Here is a 22813-nt window from a genome sequence, read left to right on the forward strand (position 1 = left end):
GTGCATCGACTACCGTGAGTTGAATAAGTTGACTATCAAGAATAGATATCCACTGCCCAGAATCGATGATCTCTTCGATCAGTTGAAGGGTGCAGTTGTGTTCTCGAAGATTGACTTAAGGTCCGGATATCACCAATTGAAAGTGAAGTCTAGTGATATCTTCAAGACAGCTTTCCGAACGCGGTATGGTCACTACGAGTTTAGAGTCATGCCTTTCGGATTGACCAATGCTCCTGCGGTGTTCATGGACCTCATGAACCGAGTATTTCATGATGTGCTTGATAAGTTTGTGATTGTTTTCATTGATGACATCTTGATCTATTCGAAGAGCGAAGAAGAGCATGCGTGTCATCTAAGTTTCACTTTGCAAAGGTTGCGGGAAAAGAAGTTGTTTGCTAAGTTTAGCAAGTGTGATTTACGGCTTAAGAGAGTGGTTTTCCTTGGTCATGTAGTTTCAGCCGAAGGTATTCGTGTCGATCTCGAAAAGGTCCAAGTTTGTGGCTGATTGGGAGGGACCGAAGTCGATAACGGAAATAAGAAGTTTTCTTGGATTGGCGGGTTACTACCGAAGGTTTATTGAGAACTTTTCTCGGTTGGCTGCTCCTATGACTAAGTTGACCGGGGAAAGAAGAGAAGTTTGTTTGGTCGGCGCTTTGTGAAAAGAATTTCCAAGAGTTGAAGGATAGATTGACAAGTGCCCCGGTTTTGACTATACCCGATAGTTCCGGTGGTATGACGGTTTATACCGATGCGTCAAAGATTGGTTTGGGTTGTGTCTTGATGCAACATGGCAAGGTCGTAGCCTATGCTTCTCGGCAATTGAAGGATTATGAGCGGAATTACCCCACTCACGATCTAGAACTTGCCGCCGTTGTCTTTGCTTTGAAGATTTGGAGACATTATCTTTACGGTGAGAAGATTGCCATTTTCACGGATCATAAGAGTTTGAAATACTTCTTTACCCAAAAGGAGTTGAACATGAGACAAAGGAGATGGTTGGAACTCGTCTCCGATTATGATTGTGATATTCGGTATCATCCTCGGGAAAGCAAATGTTGTTGCCGATGCTCTTAGTAGGAAGAACCAGAAGAAGACTTTGGATTTGAATGCTTTGAGTTTACCATTGTGGTCTTCTATTGAGAGTTTTGATTTGGAAGTCGTCCCCGAGAATTCTGATTTTATTCTTTACGCCATGACGGCAAGATCTGGTCTTAGAGATAAGATTGTTGCTCTGCGAAGTTACGATCGGGGAGTTTTTGACCAAAGTTGAGAAGATTTCTTCGAATCTGAGTCGGATCCCGACTTTGGTATATCCTTGGATGGTGCTTTGTTGTTTAGAGGAAGAGCTGTGTGTGCACATAAACGATGAAGTTAAGAATGAAATATTGAAGGAAGCACACCGGTCGGTCTTTCTTTGTACACCGGGAAGCACCAAGATGTACAAGGACTTGAAGGAACATTTTTGGTGGATTGGTCTAAAGGCGGATGTTGACGATTTTGTTGCCAAGTGTGAGACTTGCCAACGTGTGAAAGCCGTCCGACAACCTCCATCTGGATTACTTCAACCCCTTCCTATTCCTAGTTGGAAGTGGGAAGATATCTCCATGGACTTTGTGACTAGCTTGCCTCGGACAAGTAAAGGCAATGACACTTGTGTGGGTGATTGTTGATAGGTTGACCAAATCAGCCCATTTCATTCCTATGAAGATCACTCATACTCCGGATAAGCTAGCCAGGCTTTATGTGGATAATGTGGTTCATGCTCGCATGGTGTGCCTTTGAGTATTGTTTCGGATCGTGATCCTAGGTTCACCTCAAGGTTTTGGAACAGTTTGCGAAGGCCTTGGGAACCCAATTGAACTTGAGTACAGCTCATCATCCACGATCGATGGACAATACGAGCGGACAATTCGGGACATTGGAAGACATGCTCGGATCTTGCGTGGTGGATATGGGTGGTAATTGGGATGAACACCTAACTTTGGTTGAGTTTGCCTATAACAACGGTTATCAAGCAACAATAGGCATGGCTCCATTCGGGGGCTTTGTATGGTAGTACTTGTAGGACACCTTTGTCTTGGGCTGAGACAGGTGAAAGAAAAGTCTTAGGTCTGAGATGATTGAAGCTACAAGTGCTATGGTAGATATGATAAGAGAAAGGATTAAATACGCCGTCGAGACGAAAAATCTTATGCTTGATAAGAGAAGGACCGATTTGGAATTTCAAGTTGGAGAGAAAGTTTTTCTGAAGGTCTCACCAATGAAGGGTGTGATGAGATTCAATGTTAAGGGAAAGCTTAGCCCTCGTTACATTGGACCTTTCGAGATTTTGGAAAAGGTTGGACCTGTTGCGTATCGATTAGCATTACCTCCGTCTCTTGCTGGTGTGCACAATGTGTTCCATATTTCGATGCTCCGAAAATACATAGAGAATCCGGAACACATTTTGCAGCAAGCACTGAAGGACTTAGTGCTGATTTGACCTATGATGAAGAACCGGCCGAAATCCTGGATAGGAAGGACAAGCGACTGCGGAATCGCGCCATTCCTTTGGTGAAGATTCGGTGGAAGAACCATACCCCTGAAGAAGCTTCTTGGGAGAAGGAAGAAGACATGAAGGAGAAGTTTCCTTACCTCTTTGGAAGCACAGTGCGCTTTCAATTTCGGGGACGAAATTTCTTTAAGGGGGGAGAATGTGAAACCCAGCCCTAACCTTGACCCGGAAACCTTGTTATTTGTAGGTCCGATGACCCGAAGTAAAGTAAGAAGTCAGCTTTGGGCCATCCCGAGTGAGAGGACTTGGTGTCGGCTTTGAATCCATGAAGGTTGATGATGAGGTTCTATTTATGGAAACAGAATCCTGATGAAGATCTAATTAGTTGATGGACTTGGAGTGCTCTCTATCTTGGTTTGAAGGCATTTCTACCTACTAGGTAAGTCACTTGACTTGTGTGCAAAACCCCTTTAGGTTTGGATTTGATCTGGGCCTTCAATTCCCTGTTTTGGCCTTCTTTGTCTGCATTGGTCGACGATTGGTCGGCCCGGGCCAATCGACCAATCCACTCGACCAATGGGTCTTTGTCTTTGGCAATTAGGTTGATTCTTGCTCTATTTAAGTCTAACCTCGAGTCCACTTCGTATTTGCTGCCTCCAAACCCTGCGGAGCAGACCAAAGACCTCTGCAAGTCATCTCTCTTGCATCCTTGGAGTTTTCTTGGCGGATCTTCGTCGGAACTCTTCTTTTTGCATCAAAAGGTATGTCTACTCTCTCTTCTTCTCCTCCATCTTTGTTTTTCTTTCCTTTTTGAGTTGAGACAGTAGAAGAGATGCTGCATCCTCTGTTGCAAACATCTCTGAACATGTTCTCATGATCATCCTAAGGATTTAAGGCTAGAACAATGATCTTAACCATGATCATTGCAAGCTTTTGAAGGATTCATGATCAAACCATGATTTAATCTCTGTTAATTTCCTAATCTGAATTCTGATCTCTTTGGATCTTCTTTCATTGATCATGTTAGTGGTTAATGGTTGTGTTTTCTTTCTATGATCCATAATCCATAGAATTCTAGTTGTTCTCTTCTACCTTACTATGTGTTCTTCATGATGCATGATAGTACATATATGGTAGGTTTTATTTCCTTATTTAGATTTATGCTTCTAAGCCTTATTCTATGAAGACCTATGCATGTTTTCATGTTTTCATTACCGAAAGCAATGATCCATCCTCCTATTGTTCTTGTCCTTGTTTTCTATTTCAAAATTCATCAAGATCCATGTTTGATTTATTTATGGTAACTTTTTGTTTCCTAATTTGGATCTTGATACCTTGATTTGATTAGTGTTTTGAGGTCCCCTATATGCTAGAATACTACTGATGTAGTCTACCCCTTGATTAGTACCCTTTTGAACCACCAAATTCGGATTTCATATCTCAAAACTCTGATTTTCTAAGCTATCATCTCGCATTGGTCGACGATTGGTCGTTGGACCACTCGACCAATCCACTCGACCAATGAGTACAGCAACTCCAGAATTGGTCCATTTCGGATGTTTTGCTATATTTTCTGTTAGGGATCTTTCCTAATATGTTGTATATACTTGTTTAGGACTTTCTTCTCAAGTTTGCCAAGATCTTACTTGATTTCTTAGGATTCTTTGCGAGTTATAAAAGGTAAGGATGGTTATTTCCTTAATTACATAGATATCATGAATCTAGTTTCTATATTTGAATATCATTAATATGTTTCTTAAATTAGATTCTTACAATGATATACTACTGTTGCATAACTTTGATTACAGTAGCATTACTTATTCATATTGAATTGATTCATGTATGATTTACTTACCAATGTTATACAAGTGATTGTAAATATTGATTTCTTTCCATATATGGAGTTACCATATATGTGATGATATGAATTGATGCATGTGTATGCTTACGTATGGTTTGGAAAGGAGAGGTGTCCTTTTGACATTTCTGTCCTTGGACTACTACGGGAATATTATGGGATGTTTCCGGAGATGCCCTCTGAACACCTTCCTAAACTGTTGGATGACATATATAGGATTGTCTAGTAGTGTTTGGCTAGGATGTCCCTGTTATGTCGAGACCCTAATCGGAGGGGTATTGAGACCGAACGACCCGTGGTAGCAATGGGGATTCATGGGCGCTCAAGACCGGTAACCAACCCGTGAGAGGACAGGGAATCACATTGTGGGGGCCATTTATTGGTAGGGTTGCATATGGTTAGACTTGGGCTCACGGGCGCTTAAGACCGGTAACCAACCCGTGAGAGGACGTGAGAGCTTCCCGTTTACCATATGTGGATGATCAATAGGGTTGGTGAGTCCGTAGTCAGGGACTATGAGGACTCTAGTGTGAAGGATACCGGAAAGGATCGTCGGGGACGAGGAATGGAAGTATCTGGATCCGACTTGATGTAACCAAGTAGAAGACTTGCATTTGGCTAGGTATTACCCCGACATGCGCCAGTGCTTATACCAAATGGTTGTGAGAGAGTGTGTTGACTTAACCCCACGCCAAGGTTTGTCTCGAGGGATGAAGGACCCATTACCAATCGGTCGCCCGAGATATCTTAAATGGTTGGAGGGAATCCAAGATATCTTAAATGGTTGAGGATGTGAGTGGACTTTCCTAAAGAAGTACGGTGCTATGACTTAAAGCATGTCTGCCAATAGAGACCAGCATACATAGAGTTAGAATCATTCATTCATTGTTTGTCTCATATCATATTGCATTTATGTTTGTTCCGGAATTCTGCCATTTATGTTATTATGGATTTTAATCGCCTTCTTGAGTTTCTTTGAAACTCATTCCTTTATTGTACAATGTTGTTAGACTATCCTGCAGTGTACGGAATACTATGACGGTCCCTATGAGGAAGCGCAAGGCGAAGAGACATATCTCCAGGAAGGTGATTGCGGTTACCACAATTACTGTGAAGATTCCACGGGTGGTTATGCTCCGTACGATGCTTAGTCCGACCATTGAGTGGAAGCGTCCTTGTGCTATTTATGAGATCTACACCTACAAGGATGTCGTCTACAAAGTGGAGAATAATTTAGTTACCCAATGTACTTGCTACTGGGATTAGCTTTTATCTAGTTTATTCTTTCGAGCTACTTTTCCGCTGGATGTAAAGTGGGATTTTTGCTTCACTTTACTTATCTGTTTGACACTCTGATTATATCTATTATTCTGTTTCGTTTGCGATTCATTCTTTCTTTATTGAATCAATGACTTATCTTCCGCACTCTTGTTATGGTTGTTCATGATTATGTTATTGTTTATGTGGGAGGTTGATCACTCGATACCTGATCTTCGGGCTGTGGATCACACTCTCGGGTATGCCAGATAGGGTACCGGCTGGGAGGGCGTGACAGTTCAGTCTCAATACCCCTCCGATTAGGGTCTGACATAATGGGACATCCTAGCCAAACACTACTAGACAGCCCTAAATATGTCATCCAACAGTTTAGGAAGGTGTCCAAAGGGCCTCTCCGGAAACATCCCATAATATTCCCGTAGTAGTCCTAGGACAGAAGTGTCAAGAGGACACATCTCCTTCCCAAACCATACTTAAGCATACACAAGCATCAATCCATAACCTTAAATATATGGTAACTTCATATATGGAAAGAAATCAATAATAACATTCAACTTGTATATAACTGGTAAGTAAATCATACATGAGTCAATTTAATATAAACAGGTAATGCTACTGATATCAAGACAGTACAACAGTAGTATAACATTGTAAGAATCCAATTAAAGAAATAAACTAACAATATTCAAATATAGAAATTATACACTTTATGTTGTTAAGGGAGTAACCATCCTTACCTTTTATAACTTGCAAAGGAATCTTAAGAATTCAAGTAAGACCTTGACAAACTTGAGAAGAAGGTCCTAAACAAGTGTATTCAACATATTAGGAAAGATCCCTAAAAGAAAAGATATCAAAACATCCAAAACAGACCAAATCTGGAGTTACTGTACTCATTGGTCGATTGGATTGGTCTACTGTCTCAGTCGACCAATCAGTCGACCAACAGAGACAGTGGCCTACAAAATTAGAGTTTTAAGAATAAAGAACCGAATTTGGTGGTTCAAAAGGGTACTAACCAAGGGGGAAACTACATTGGTAGTATCCTAACATAAAGAGGACTTCAAAACACTAATCGAATCAAGTTTTCGAGTTACAAATTAGGAAATAAAAGTTACCATAATTAGATTAATCATGGTTCTTGAAGAATTAAAAATACAAATCATAGACAAGAACAATAGGAGAATGAATCATTGATTTTGATAAAGATATCATGGAAGGCATACATAGATCTTGAAGAAATAGATCTAAGAACATGAATCTAAATAAGGAAACAAAACTTACCATAGATGTATCAGTCATGATACTTGAAGAAAGCATGGTATGATCAAGAAGAAAGAACTAGAGATTGATAGGTTACAACTCTTGTAAAGAAACACAACGATTGACTACTAATATGATCAATAAAACAGATCTAAGAAGATCAGAATTTAAATCAATGACAAACGAAGACAAGATCATGATTTAGATCATGATTCCTTCAAAAACTTGCAATGATCATGATTAAGATCATTGCATTAGCCATTAATCCTTAGGAAGATCATGAGGGATGAGTAGAGAGATGTTTGCAATAGAGAATGCAACATCTTCTCTACTGTCTCAGCCCAAAAAGGAAAGAAAACAAGGATGAAGAAGAAGAAGAGAGTGTAAACATACCTTTTTGTATAAGAACACGAGTTTTGACGAAGATCCATCAAGATAAACACCAAGAGCGCAAGGGAGATGACTTGCAGAGGTCTTTGGTTCGTTCCAAAGAGTTTGGAGGCAGAAAATACGAAGTAGACTCGAGATTGGACTTAAATAGAGCAAGCAAGACCTAATTACCAAAGACAGAACCCATTGGTCGATTGGATTGGTCGACTGGTCCAGTCGACCAATGAGTCGACCAATTAGTTTAGCAAGTTCAAAACAAGGAATTGAAGGCTCAGATCAAATCCAAACATAAAGGGGTTTTGCACAAACACCAAGTGACTTACCTAATAGGTAGAAATGCCTTCAAACCATGATAGAGAACACTCCAAGTCCATCAACTAATCGGATCTTCATCAAGATTCAGTTTCCATAAATAGAACATTGTCATCAACACTCATGGATTCAAAGCCAGACACCAAGTCTTCCACTGGGATGACCCAAAGCTGACTTCTTGCTTTACTTCGAGTTGTCGGTCCTACAAACAACAGGGTTTTCCGGGTCAAGGTTAGGGCTGGGTTTCACAACCTTAGCACTCATCTCAACGGTGGGATTGATCTCATAGAGACCGCTCCTCTTTGGTTGCCCAATGGATGGAATCTCAGTCCTAGCTGTTAAAGCATGGTGTTGGGAGTTTTCACTAAGGATCTCAAAAAGTTCCCATGCCTCATTCTCATTCTTGTGCATGAAAGTTTCACCACAGGAAGAATCAACCATTTGCCTATGTCAGTCTTTAAGGCCATCATAAAAGCATTGAACCAATTGCCATTTAGGAATAGCATGGTGGGGGCACTTTCTAAGTAATTCTTTTAGTCTTTCCCAGGCCTCATGAAATTGTTTTCCTTCTTGTTGGGAGAAACTCATTATCGCTCTCCTAATGCTATTGGTACGGCCAATGGGGAAGAACTTTTTAAGGAACTCCTGTTGCATTTCTGCCCAAGTAGAAATTTTAACATTGTCCAAAAACTAAAGCCAATGCTTAGATTTATCTTTAAGGGAGAATGGGAAAAGAAGTAACCTTAATGCATCAACTGAGAGGTTTTGAATTTTAACCGTGGAGGACACCTCTAAAAACTCATCTAAGTGCTTATAAGGCTCTTCGTTGGCATGTCCATAAAAGGATGGTAGCATTTGAATCACACTAGATTTGATCTCATATTGAGCCACCTCTATGTTAGGCAACTTAATACAAGAAACCGGAGTATATATCGTTGGAATGAAATGCTCACTCAAGGGCCTCATTGGAGGCTCATAGTTTGCCATGGTTCTTTGCCTTCTAAGGTTGGCCAAAGTCTCTTCTAACTCTAAGTCAAGTGGAGTCAACTTAGGGTTTAGGGACCGGCGACCATGCATACACACAGAAGAATAAAAAAAAGAATAAGCTAAATAAGTAAAATTCAAAGAAAATAACTATAGCAAAAGGGAGAGTCTAGGACGTATCTGAAGCGCAATCCACGTGATCTTTCGAACAAAAGATACACATGTGGGATCTGAGGGATGAGGATTTTAAAAATTAACCTAAATCAACCCAATCTAATGTAAATATTACAATTGAAAAGTCCTAAATACAATTATATCTAAGAAAGAAAAGATAACAATCTAAACTAATTATCGAATCGCTACTCTTGCAGTTACCTACAAAACAAAAGAAAAAGAGATTAGTTAAATAAGCAAAGAAAAATTAAAAATTAAAAACACTAAAATTACTCTAAAAATTATGCCTAATTGACAAAAATCAATCCTAGCAACCGTGCTTTGGTTCCCCGGCGACGGTGCCAAAATTTGATTGTGTCACTAACCAATCAAAAATAAAATCCTATACTAATCTAGCAAGCAGAAAGTACGGGGTCGAACTATGGGGAACTAAAAGGCTAAGTTACTAAGATTGAATTTAACAAAACTAAGTTTAAACTAAATCTATTAATTAATGCAAAAACTTAAACTATGAATATGTGAAGATCTTTGGGATTTCGAATCCCCAATGCTTTTCTTTAACCGATATAACTCTACACTTCAAAGCAAATTAGGGATGATCTTCCTAGGTATGCCTTATCTTCGCAAGACTATTGTCCTTCGCGGAAGCTTGGCACGCTTAGTTCGCTGAGTTATACAACATCTTTGGCCAAACTCAAACACAATCAACTAGAAGAGATAAAACAATCAAATTAATGAAATAAGCATGGTTTATCTACATCCCAAAGAAAAGGAACTAGCTACTCATTATCACAAAGTTTATAAGAAAAATAAAGATGAAACATAGGGAGAGAGAGAGAGATGTGGTCTTCTTCTTCAGCAATGAGAGATGAAAGCCGCATTCGCCGTTTTCTTTTCTGTGGCTGGCTTCTCTTTTATGTCTCCCGCACACAATGAATCCCTTCTCTTTACCCGTCGATTTGACCTTTATTCTTTCGGATTTTGGAAAAACTCAAAACTGGAAAGTTGTAGATATTTTCAATATCGTTCCATAACATCTTGAATCATTGAAATCCAAGCTTGTACGAGAGAGATATGCCCAAAATACTGAAGGTAGGTCTGTTTACCCGATTTTCAGATTTGATACCAATTTTGTTCCTTAGACCTCCACCTGTTTTCAATTTGGCTAAGATCTCACTTTTCATGATTTCTTGGGCAGCAAGATTGAATGCCATGATTTAAAATCCACCAATATATAATATATTTGCCAACTTTACTCCATATTATCTCTAATATCCAAAATCTCCTTATTCCTGAAAAATACACAAAAATACTCAATTAGCTCTCTTTAATTAAATAACTATGGGGAACTAAATCAAATAAATAATGGTAAATGCATGCTTATCAAAATCTCCTTATTCCAGAAAAATACACAAAAATACTCAATTAATTCTCTTTAATTAAATAAATATGGGGAATTAAATCAAATAAATAATGGTAAATGCATGCTTATCAAATACCCTCACATTTGAGTGTTTGCTAGTCCTCGAGCAAAACAAAACAATAAAAGTAATACAGAAAATAAAGAAAGAAAAACCTAACTCACTTTCGTAGGAATCATGGTTGCACTTAGCATGTGCAACAAGTCTTTAAACCCCTAGGTTACCCTAGTGGACAAGTTGTGTCTCGTGAGTGTTTGCAAAGAATATACACACAAAATTCTTAAGTGCTCTTCTAATTATTCGCGGTAGTAAGTAAGAGTAGAAAGATAGATTCCAAGACAAAGACACTCCACTAAAGATTAAAGGGAAAATAGGCACCCCCACACTTAAGCTCTTTACACCCTCTCTTGAGTCTAGCTCTAGGCAAACAATTCAATCGAGAAGTCTCTTCTTATCTTCAGTCTACCAGTTCATCCTTAAATAAAACTAAACTAGATACCAAATAATACCAAGAACTCAAGATCTAATCAATATTGACCTTCTTAGACATTTCACCTTTATAAGCACATTAATTCACTTCTTTCTTTAATGGTCACAGTGCCAGTCTGTGCAATGTCTTGCCTCTTAAGCTTTCTAGATAGCCTATGTCACGAGTGTTGGGTAAGCCGCTCTCAAGCCAGATGGCCTTAAGGGACTAGGTGTAGAATACCCCTCGAACTTACTTACTCAAGCCAACTAGGCTACAGGTGGACCAAAGATACCCCAACTGTTTGACGCGAGGCACGATGTTGGTGACACCGAGACCCGGTTACTAAAAAGGAGGTCTAACCTTTAAACTTCAACATTTTTTTTTTCACATTTTACTTCAATTCACTTCACATTTAAATAGTCTAAAATCGGTCTCAACTTGTCACCATAAGCACAAGGCAATACAAGATAACTAGATGGTCAAACTTTTTGGACTACCTGGAATTCCTATTTTCCGATTCAACCTCGGTCTCAAAATGTAAAACCTATTACTATTCTCTCAAGAGGGTGTTCATTACATCAGATGGGATTTCTAAAACACTTAAACTCTCATTTTGTATCTAAGCAAGGAATTAAAACATTTATCTTACCAAAGCCAGAAAAAATTGGGCACTTTTTATCTTTGTGACAATGCTCTACCAACTATCAACAAGTCTTACTCGAGTTGAGACCCCCCCACACTAAAATTATGCAATGACCTCAGTGCATGCAAAAAAAATAATAGAAGCAAATAGAGGAAAGAGTGTACCCGATGTTTGAACTCATGATAGAGCACGCAACAGTAAAACCTAACAACAAACAAAGAAAATAAAGGAAAAAGAACAAGAAATAATATCTAAATATATGGGTTGCCTCCCATAAAGCGCTAAGTTTAGAGTCTTCAGTCAGACTCAGTAAGAAGCAGCCAATGGAGGTGGAAGCTCAAATCTAAATGTGAAGAGTCTTGCTTCAGTGTTGCGCATTAAATGCGCAACATTGAGTTGCGAACTGCTCAAATTGAGCCAGAAAGTAACAATAAACTACAGCCGTTGATTTAAAACATGTGAAGGTTTAGTGCTTTAAGTAGGTAAACCGGTTCGGCTCAAAATATTTTAAAACCAATTCGGCTAAAAACTAAACCAAACCACTCAATTCAAAAGTTTCAAATTGAGGGAAACTAGGTCGTCTTCTTCATTCTCTTGAGAAGCAAATCTGAGAGGAGAGAGAAAGAGAGATCCGCGCGCTACGCAAGGGGTTTTCCGACGACGACAAAGATTTTCCGACGAACGAACTAAGGAGAGAGAGAGTCTGCGAACGAGAGGAAGTCGTCTCCTTCATTCTCAAACTCTCTAAAGGGAGACTGTATGTGAACGAGAGTCCGACAAAGCTCCGGTCCAGGTTGAGCTCAGGCTTCAGACGACGAGGGAGAGAGAGGTTGTTGGTAATACATCAAAAGTAATTCAATTCAATTATTTATGGGGGAAATATTCCTTACCTGGATTCGCTTTCCCTTACTTGAAGTATTCGCAGCGGAAGTCTAGATCCACGTTCTCGTTCCACCACCAAAGATTTACCGGCGAGATTCCACAATCACTGGGGAAGGGAATAATATCCACAACCCAAATGCCGTGGATTAATGGAATGAAGATCAAAAACTAGGAAAGAAAAATTTCTAAGCCTGCGATTCTAAGAGAGAGGGAGAGAGAGATGGAGCCGCCGTTTCTCAGAGATTCGCTCGTGCGAATGAATCACTCAGTTACTTACTCACTAATGCGGTGGTTACCAAAATATATAACCCTATTTTGTAACCGCCCTAATAGTGAGTTTCCAATATTGCCCTTGGGCATTTAATTTATTAATCAAATTAATAAATTCCAACAGCTCCCACTTGCACAAGGGCAAGTGTTAATCTTTCAATGTGTCCCAGACACACTTGTATATCCCAGATATACACATTCAATCTCTCCGCTATGTATCCCGAGATACATAGACCTCTTGTGTCCCGGACACACATGCATATCCCGAGATATACATATATATTGATCTCTTCACTATGTATCCCGATACATAGACCACCTGTGTCCCAGACACTAATATCCACAAGTCATACTGGCAAAATGGGTTGTGCGACCGGTGATATACCTGCACGCGTGAGCCCCAAACTAGAAACCTTCCCAGAAGGCCAGAATGGCACATCACTCATAGAAACAAATCAAATAAGCATTAGTATAACACAGTGTCCTAGGTTTATTCAAACTCACCGGACTAAAGGTATCTCGATCCCTCCGAGAGATCACCTTCTTGTCCTTAAAATGTTCACTCTACCGTAACACATAAAGTTGGCGCCGACAAACACTTTTTAGGGTGCGATTGAATCAAACCTTTCCTTTCGCCCGGACCATCACTACACTTAGGATTGACTCCTTTTCCGGTAGTGCCCCTTTAGGTCGAATCAATCATGACCATAGGTAACACCCCAAAGTAGCCACATCAACCCTTCGTTTCATGATGTCGTCGAAAGTCACTAAGAACACTAATGGACCATAAGGTCCAGGACTCACACAATGAGAGGAGCAGGGATCCATCCTCTTATTTCCAATGATCGCTAAGCACACATAGTATGATATATGTGCTATGGTGGAGCATTCTATATACAATAGAACGTATGTCCATCTCAACACCATACAGGTCTTAGTCTAGTCGCAACCTCTTGCGCCTAACCCGAGTTTCTTTATTGTCGCCATTCTAGCGCCACATAAAGTACTCGCACTTGGCTCCTATAGGCAACATGAATAGTGGGAACATTCATGTCGATTCTCTTTACAATAGTGAAATTCATCTTGAGTCCAAATCAAGGCGACATCATGATTATGAATTGACCTACACAAAGTCATTCACAATCCGTCTCATCTCTGCTCGCCTCCAAGGCACCAGAGGCGAATGCTCGTGTGAGTGAGCCATTCTCTTGCCTATTGACATATCTTGTTTTATGCTAGCAAAACACAATCACACAGAAAGTGAATAAAAAAATGCTGGAATGAACTCATATTATTCATTAATAAGAAAGTCTCAGTACAAAAATAAGTCACAATCTACGCAAGCCCAAGGATTTTACATGAGAAATAAAAACATCCTTGGCTATAGGTTTGGTAAGAGGGTCAGCTACCATCTGACTAGTAGATATGTGCTTAAGTACAACTTTCTTCCTTGATGTAATGTCTCTAACAAAGTGATATCTCAACTGTATATGTTTGGTCTTCCCATGATACTTGGGGTCCTTGACATAGCTAAGAGCTGTCGTACTATCACAATAGACAAGGGCAGCCTCTTTGGATGTCATCACAATCCCAGTATGTCGAAGGAATCTCCTCAACCAAACAGCCTCTTGAACCGCAGCTGAGCATGCCACATACTCTGCTTCCATGGTCGAGAGGGATATACAAGCCTGCTTCTTGCTACACCACGAAATGGCCCCGCCATTCAGCAAGAAAGCATATCCGGAGGTTGATTTGCGCTCATCGATGTCTCCAGCCCGATCGGCATCACTATAGCCAACTAACCGCAAATCTGATCCTTGGTAACACAACATGTAGTTACTCGTTCCTCCGAGATATCTCAATATCCTCTTGATCGCTTTCCAGGTGCTCTATGCCTGGGTTTGATTGGTACCGACTAACCAAACCCACTGCATAACAAATATCCGGCCTAGTACACATCATAGCGTACATAAGGCTACCCACTGCACTGGAATATGGAACTCTTTCCATCTTGGTTTTCTCCTCTGAAGTCTTAGGACCCATATCAAGGCTCAAATGCAAACCCTTCTCCACCGGAGTATCAATTGGTTTGCGGTTGTGCATCTGTATCTCGTCAAGACATTGTCAATATAGGTCTCTTGAGATAAACCCAAGTAATCTCTTTTGCCTATTTCTGACAATCTTGACACCAAGCACATAGCTTGCTTCACCCATGTCCTTCATATCAAATACGGAGGACAACCATTTCTTAATGGTTTCCAATAGCTCCTTGCTAATGCTAGCCATAAGTATGTCATCTACGTACAGTGTCAGAATGACATAATTATTATCAGATCTCTTGGTGTAAACACAATGGTCTTCCTCAAGCATGGAAAAACCATTTTCCATCATAGCTTGGTGGAAGCGCACATTCCACTGTCTAGATGCTTGCTTTAAGCCATATATGGACTTCTTAAGCTTGCACACTTTGCGCTCAAGTCCATGTGCTTCAAAGCCTTGAGGTTGATCCATATAGATCTCTTCCTCAAGTTCTCCATTGAGAAAAGCAGTTTTTACATCCATCTGATAAAGCTCTAAGTCCAACCGAGCAACAATGGCTAGTATGAGGCGAATTGAGGCAAACCTAACCACAGGGGGAAAAGTTTCCTCATAATCAACACCCTCTCGTTGGGTGTAGCCCTTAGCCACTAAACGAGCCTTGAATCTCTCAATAGATCCATCCGCCTTTCTTTTGATCTTGAGAACCCACTTGTTCCCAATCGCCTTTCGGCCTGGCGGCAAGTCAACCAAGTCCCAGACATGATTAACTTTCATCGACTCCAACTCTTCCTTTATTGCTTTTAACCATTCCTTTGAGCTTGACCCCGCAAGAGCTTCCTCGCACGCTCTTTGGTTCATGCTCATCGACTGAAATCATCTCACGGTCGATCTCTTCAGGAGTTACCATGTAGGCTTCATCCTCTATGTCAAAACGTCGACGAGGAACTAGCCCGCGCCCACTACGGCGCAAGTGCATGTCGATTGCTCACCGTCTAAGGTAGCTATCACATCTGCACTCCCACTCCCACTAGGATCTTCCGGATGAACCCTAGGTTCATTATCCGGAATCCGAATCCTCGGAGTGACAAGACCACTATCTTGTATCTCAAAGAATTCCGATGATTCTTTGTTAACTCCTGAAAGAGATGGAAAATCATTCTCCAAGAATGTTGCATCCCTAGACTCAAGTTCCGTTCTCCTCTCACTCTCATCTAGTCCAATGAAGACATGGCCCTTTGAGGGTTCGGAATATCTCACAAAGATACACTTTCTTCCTCTCCGGGTCCAAGCTTTCCATATTGGTGAGAAGTAGAGTGAACATATGCTGCACATCCCCATGCGCGCAAGTAACTCAAATCCGGCCTTCCTTCCGGTCCACAACTCATATGGTGTGGAAGGAACCGATTTGGTTGGAACTCTGTTGAGGATATAGGCCGCAGTCAGCTAAGCATCTCCCCAATAAGAGATGGGTAGATTTTCCTGCGCCATCATGGATCTCACCATGTCTAGCAAGGTTCTATTCCTCCTCTCAACGCAACCCCATTTTGCTTGTGGAGTCCCCGGAATAGTAAGTTGTCTAGATATCCCCTTTTCATCACATAACCCTTTGAACATATCGGAGAGATACTCTCTACCTCTATCCGTTCTAAAAGTTTTAATCCTTTTATCTAACTGATTCTCAGCCAAGCTCATGAATTTCTTAAAACATTCCAGAGCTTCTGACTTATGAGAAATTAGATAAATGTGACCATACCTTGTATAGTCATCTATGAATGTGATGAAATATGACTGTCCTTTTCTAGTATGCACATTCATGGGTCCACACACATCTGAATGGATAAGTTCTAAAGGAAGAGAGGCTCTCAAAGCCTTTTTAAATGGTTTTCTAGTTGCTTTTCTTGCTAGACATGACTCACAGGTTGGCAAATCAGATAGTGAACCTTGGCCTAAGAGACCTTCTCTTGCCAACCTGTTCATCCTATCTAAGCCAATATGTCCTAGTCTAGCATGACACAAATTAGAATCAATACACACAGTATTTTGGCAAACAAAAGCACTACTAGAATTAAATGAATAATCAATTGTATCCAATACAATGAAACCATTATCAAGAAAACCATAACCATAAACTGTATCACCCAGATACAAAACCAAAGAATTGTTTTCAAACACAACTCTAAAACCATGTCTTAAAAGATAAATAACAGAAACAAGATTTCGCCGAATGTCTGGAGTATACAGCACATCATGGAGTAACAGCGTCTGGCCACCTCGCAAAACTAATTTGCATGTGCCTATGCCATGAACCTGCACGCTTGAGCTGTTCCCCATCGTTATTCTTTTGCTTCCTCTTGGAATACGACGGTATTCCACGAAGCTCGAGCGTTCCCTTGTTATGTGTTCCCGTCGCACTTTGAATCAACAATCCACAAAGGATTTAGTTCAGCAAGCATAGTAGAACTTGTTACATAACAAGATGAGGTATAACACACAGTACATACCTCTTGCTCAGTGCAATCACGAGCAAAATGACCAGGCTTACGGCACTTGAAGCAAATCAAAGCTGATTTCTTCTTGCCAGCACTAGTCCCCCTTGAACGCTTGGGCCCACTCTTGTTTTTGTTCCCACCCTGGTTACTTTGCTTGGACGGCTGAGGTTGAGCTTTCTCTCTCTTGCGCTTGAAGCTTGCACCCTTACTAGTACTAGCTTCAGCAGCAAATACATCCGTTTGAGGGGTATCGGCCAACATCCGATCCTCATCAAGCTCAAGGTGCTTGGCAGCTTGATCGAAAGTCTTGACCTCATCAGCATGAGTCAAGAAGATCTTCATATGCTCCCAAGTCTTTGGCAATGACCTGATGACTGCGGAGACTTGCTCCTCATCAGTCTTCTAGGGCCCACATGCGCTCAACTCACTAATCATGTTAGACATGATGGTTATATGCTGCCTCATGGTGTGACCCTGGCGCATCTTATAACCGTCAAAAGTGAGTCCGAGCTGGCGGCCTCTTGTGGTGGATGTCCCTCCATACTGGAACTTCACAGCCTCCCACAAAGACTTTGCAGTCCTATGCTTCTCATAACGAAGCATCAGGTCATCCCTCATGGAGCTCAGGATTGTAATCCTGGCTACCCGGTCTTTCCTCTTCCTAGCATTGTATGTATCAAGGTCCCTGCGATGCTGTGCAGTGGTACCTTCCTCAGGTGGGTTCATGGTCTGGTTTATGGTCTCCAGCATATCCTGCTCTTCCAGGAGATATTGCACCTTTCGGTGCCAGAGGTCATAATTCCTCTCATTCAGCTTATCTCCTTTAGTGAGGTCAGCAACAATGCTCTTGGTAGCAGCCATTTTTTCTAGAGATATTACATACAAGAATGAGTTCAATAAATCTAGCATAAAACACAACTCATGCAACAACAAATCACACTAGCATAGTCAACCTATGGGATAAGCACTTAAACCAAAAGAGATGCTTAAAAAAAACATTCAATCAAATTCTCATGCAAACCCACATAGACTTATACACTAGCTTCATTCTGTGCAAGAAACATGATTGATAGACCCATAAATAAAAAATAGTTTTATTAAAATAAAACATGCAATCATGTTAAAGCTATGAAGTGGTTCACACAGAACACTTCTACCTCATTAGCTCCCACTAGGCCCCAATAGGCCCTCAATGCCCAAACATCACACAGATTGTCGGGCCATTGGTGTCCAGTAAGTTAGAAACACATTCTGAACTGGACAGACCAATATCCAAAAAAATCCATCCCCCAGACGGACTGCTGTCTGCCCAGACGGAATTCCGTCTGCCTTTTATGCCCAGACGGAAATTCCGTCTGGCATTCTGTGACCAGTCGGATGACCGTCTGGCCCAGACGGATGACCATCTCCCAGACGTAAATTCCGTCTGGGTCACTGTGACTACTCTGATAATAGACGGACGACCGTCTTGTCAGACGGTCGTCCGTCTGGTCCACAGTGACCAAAAACGGCGATTTTTCAATTTTTCTTGAACGAATTTTTTTCCCAAAAACACATGAAAAAATCCAACAACAAATTTTAAACAAAAAAATTATCATCATGGATTATCAATTCATGCAAATCTTCATTAGGGAAATTCACAAGGATCTCCCACTTGGATCCGAACCAAAATAAGGGTTTCCATAAACCCTATCAATTCTCCCATGGGTTTCGTATTAAACCCTTGATCCTCCCATTGGATCCATACAATAAAATTAAACAATGGGGAGGAACAAAAAAAACGTGGGAACCAATGGCTCTGATGCCAATGTTGGTAATACATCAAAAGTAATTCAATTCAATTAATTGATGGGGGAAAGATTCCTTACCTGGATTCGCTTTCCCTTACTTGAAGTATTCGCAGCGGAAGTCTAGATCCACGTTCTCGTTCCACCACCAAAGATTTACTGGCGAGATTCCACAATCACTGGGAAAGGGAATAATATCCACAACCCAAATGCCGTGGATTAATGGAATGAAGATAAAAAACTAGGAAAGAAAAATTTCTAAGCCTGCGATTCTAAGAGAGAGGGAGAGAGAGATGGAGCCGCCGTTTCTCAGAGATTCGCTCGTGCGAATGAATCACTCAGTTACTTACTCACTAATGCGGTGGTTACCAAAATATATAACCCTATTTTGTAACCGCCCTAATAGTGAGTTTCCAATATTGCCCTTGGGCATTTAATTTATTAATCAAATTAATAAATTCCAACAGAGGTTAAGGTTCCTGCATCTGCTTCTTTCTCAAATAACCGAACGAGAGAGAGGTCTGAGAACACTTCTTGGAACGACGAACACAGAGGGTCTTTAGGAAAAAAAAGAAGAAGAAAGCTTAAACAACCTGCATTTCGGTTCCTTGGTAAGCCATAAAATCGAACAAAGTTTCCTGTTTTTTTTATAGTAATCGTATACTTATGTTTAACTAGGAAAGGTTTCTATTGATGCTGCTACTCTGTTCTTTGAAGATTTTTACTGTCCAAGGTCTGAATGCTAGTTTTGTGAATTGAAAGTGCTACTGTGCCATTCATAGTTACATTATGTTGTTGATTGAATTTCTTGTAATCCTTCTCAGTCTAACATATTTGTATGTTCTAGCTTATTTAGAAAACATAAGATTTTTGATGACGTAACAATTTGATTTGTATATATGCTCATCAATGGCCCTACAGGCCCAACCATGGGAAAGGAAAACATGTGCTTTGGTTTGTTTGAAGAGAAAAATTGAGAGAACTGTATTATCAGTTTCATATTTTATAAACATGATTTCCCCCTTCTCCTGCTTGGGTGTTGAGGACTAATTTTTTAGCACTCTTCCAAACTGGACATTTGTCTCTTTAACAGTAGTCTATCTGTAAATATGCATATCAATGATAACCTCCAATTTCAGATATGTATAATAACCTTTCTACCTTGTTAGCCATTTTCTCAAAGCCCATCTTATCCTTAATGTAGATGGAAATTGGCTTCAGTAAAATTCAGGGCAACTCGGATTTTGAGACTTACTTTGAACTGAAGGAATCTACCAACTTTTAACTTGTAAGTCATTCATTAATTAGGTGCTACCTGGTCTTCAACCCAGAACTAAATGAGGTGTTATAATTTTAATCACAAAAGTTGGTGCAGCAACTAAACATTTCATTTCTTAAGTTATAGTCTTTGCAATGTGTTTTGTTGCTGATTGTCAATTCCAAACTGATTGGGCTTTGTAGAACTGGGGCATTTTTTATTGTTCTAAATCTTATGGGTTTATCATTTCTTATATGGATTAGGTTATGACACTGGGTCATTTCCTAGCATTGATGAGAAGAGACAGCACTTCCATTCTCCATTCACTTTAAGTTTTAACATGAATAATGAGTGTGATCACTGAGATTAATACCCATTTACTATTTTTGCTTTTGAATAATGAATGTGATCACTGGTGAATTTTAGCACTAATGTTACCGTAGTAAGTTACAGATAATATAATCACAAGTGTGGTTGCTATTATTGTGATCTATTTATAAGTCCATAACAAGTGAAGTTGTACGTCGTTCATTTGTGCAATTTTCAATTTAATTTGTTGTGGTTGAGCATTTAATTCTTTCTCAGAAAATGGTAAGCTCCTGGTCTATGTTTCTTTTTATGGATGAATAAAGAATTCATTAACCAAAGGAGAGAAAGGTGGGGGAAGAGACTACCAGAGCAACCAGGCTGGAGACCTACAAAAGCCAGGAAGGCTCAAGCTAAAAGTGAACCAAAGGGGGAAGGTGAAACAATGAAAAACCAAGTGACCAGAGGCCAAAACTACCATAGCAAGACCTAAACTTTTTCCCCCTATTCTATTTCTTCTCGGAGACTTAAAAGTCCATGATGAAGGCTTTGTCTATATGGTGGCGGCCTTTGTTTGTGCGGTTACTTCTCCTACAACCTTCGAGCTCTAAAACAGGGAGGGATTGGGGTTTTGGTATTGAGAGGACCCTCTAAATCCTGCCCATGATCGGTGTTACTAGTCTCAAATGGAGAAGCAAGAGGAACTGAAAAGAGCACTTCTGTGTATTGAACATTCTATGCCAGTCTTAAGTCTTGAGCTCTTTTAGTTCTGGACTCAGCTCTCTAATTGCTTGCAAGTTGCAACAAACCACTGAACCTTTTGAGCCTAATTTTGACTTATATTTGATTAGGTAGTTGGCTTAGGCTTCATTGCGTAGTTCATGTTTTGTCCTATCCAACCCAAGATGCACACTGAATGGGCAATGCCAGTTTCTGCAGATTAGGCTGGTCGATTCCACCCTCAATCAGATACTATCACCCAGAACTTATGCATGGCCCAATTCTTTTAAATATGTGCTCTCCCATTTAATAAACTTAAACCGTCTTCACTTTGCATCAATGATTACTTTCCATGGTACTAGCAACAGCCCATTAAAAATGGACACACTTTTGTCCCATTTAGATTGCTTGTTAGCTCAAGTCTTTTTATGATTGGATCGTTTAATATATATATGTTCTTGGGATGAGTTCTTTTGTTAGCTCATTGCGTATTCTTTTTCTTCTTAATTTTCTGTGGTCTTTAGCCTTATTTCTTTAATTGTGGAGGTAAAATGTAAATAGATTTTGTATGTTTATTATACTGGGTTTGAAACTTATCATTTAAATTCTGTTGTACCCTCTATTACTTAATAAACTTCATTTAAAGATCCAGCAATTATCACCCATTTTTCTATTTATTACAATCTGATCAAGCTTTGCTGAAGAACAGGCAAAATTTGATCAAGCAATCTGATCAATCTACTAGGCCTGCTACTGCTGAAGAACAGGCAAAATTTGCTGCGCTTCACTTGCAGCAGAAGGGCTTGAAAGCTTGCCGAGAATTTCTCTCAAGCAAGGTCTCTTCAGATGATGTTGATGAGGAGGAGTTAGTGGATGATGATAGTGATGAATCAGAGCAATTCAAGTTTTTTATGGGGATTTTTAAAGATGACAGTGATTTGAGGAGTTATTATGAAAAGAGCTGGGAAAGTGGAGAGTTTTGTTGTTTGGTTTGTTGTGGAACTGGAAAGAAGGTCGGAAGAGGTACAAGAGTTTAGTTGCACTTGTTCAGCATTCGACAGCAATATCAAAGACCAAGAGCAGGGCAGCGCACCTAGCATTTAGGAAGAGTATCTGTCGGGTTCTTGGTTGGGAAATTCAGACTTCTAGATGATGTTGATGGGGAGCTAGATCAAGGGGACCACAAGGGAAATTGTGGAGACTCTCTCTGGAGGATGAATAACTGTGTTAGGACTTAGGAGAGGACCCAAAAACCAGTAGTTTTAGATGTTCCTTGACTTCCTTCTACTTATTTCTTAAAAAATCAAATTGGTCAATTTATCTTATTTATTTGGTTTTCTTTGTAGAGCTAAAACAGGTGGGGATGGTTATTTTTAATAACAAATTATGTGAATTGTTTCCCTGCCAGAAAATGTACATTGTCTGCTGAAACCCAATAAAACGAGTGGGGATGATTTCTTAACAAAATATCTTATTTCGTACATTGACTACACTCTTATTGGGTAATTTTACAGACAAGGTGGATTTCTCTGAGAATAAGACTTCATTCTTCCATTTCAATAGTTTTGCGTTGCATTTGTCTCCTCTAAATCCCTATATAGCTCATTTTTTTTATGTTCTAAACTCCTAGAGACTCGCGATCTTTGTTAGGGACTTCGCGTTGTAAGTAGGGCTTGACTTCTGGAAGTTCATATTCTCGAGTCTTGAGGTTATGAAAGTTACTAAGGCCTACTTTGGCAAACAAAATGCTGTGAACAATAACAATTAGGAAGCGG

The 22813-nt window shown here is 40.1% G+C and overlaps 1 long non-coding RNA gene across 1 annotated transcript; it reads left to right on the forward strand.

The window, feature by feature from the left end:
- The first annotated feature begins 11892 nt into the window (after positions 1 to 11892).
- LOC148999439 (uncharacterized) lies at positions 11893 to 22481 on the forward strand. The gene is made up of 3 exons (XR_016170930.1): positions 11893 to 12115; positions 19224 to 19365; positions 21748 to 22481. It is a non-coding gene; the product is annotated as an uncharacterized LOC148999439 (long non-coding RNA).
- The last annotated feature ends 332 nt before the right edge of the window (positions 22482 to 22813 follow it).

The sequence above is a fragment of the Hakea prostrata genome, unplaced genomic scaffold (genome assembly GCF_041222555.1).
Source record: "Hakea prostrata isolate BN-2017 unplaced genomic scaffold, UWA_Hpros_2 contig_5, whole genome shotgun sequence".
Classification (NCBI taxonomy): Eukaryota; Viridiplantae; Streptophyta; class Magnoliopsida; order Proteales; family Proteaceae; genus Hakea; species Hakea prostrata.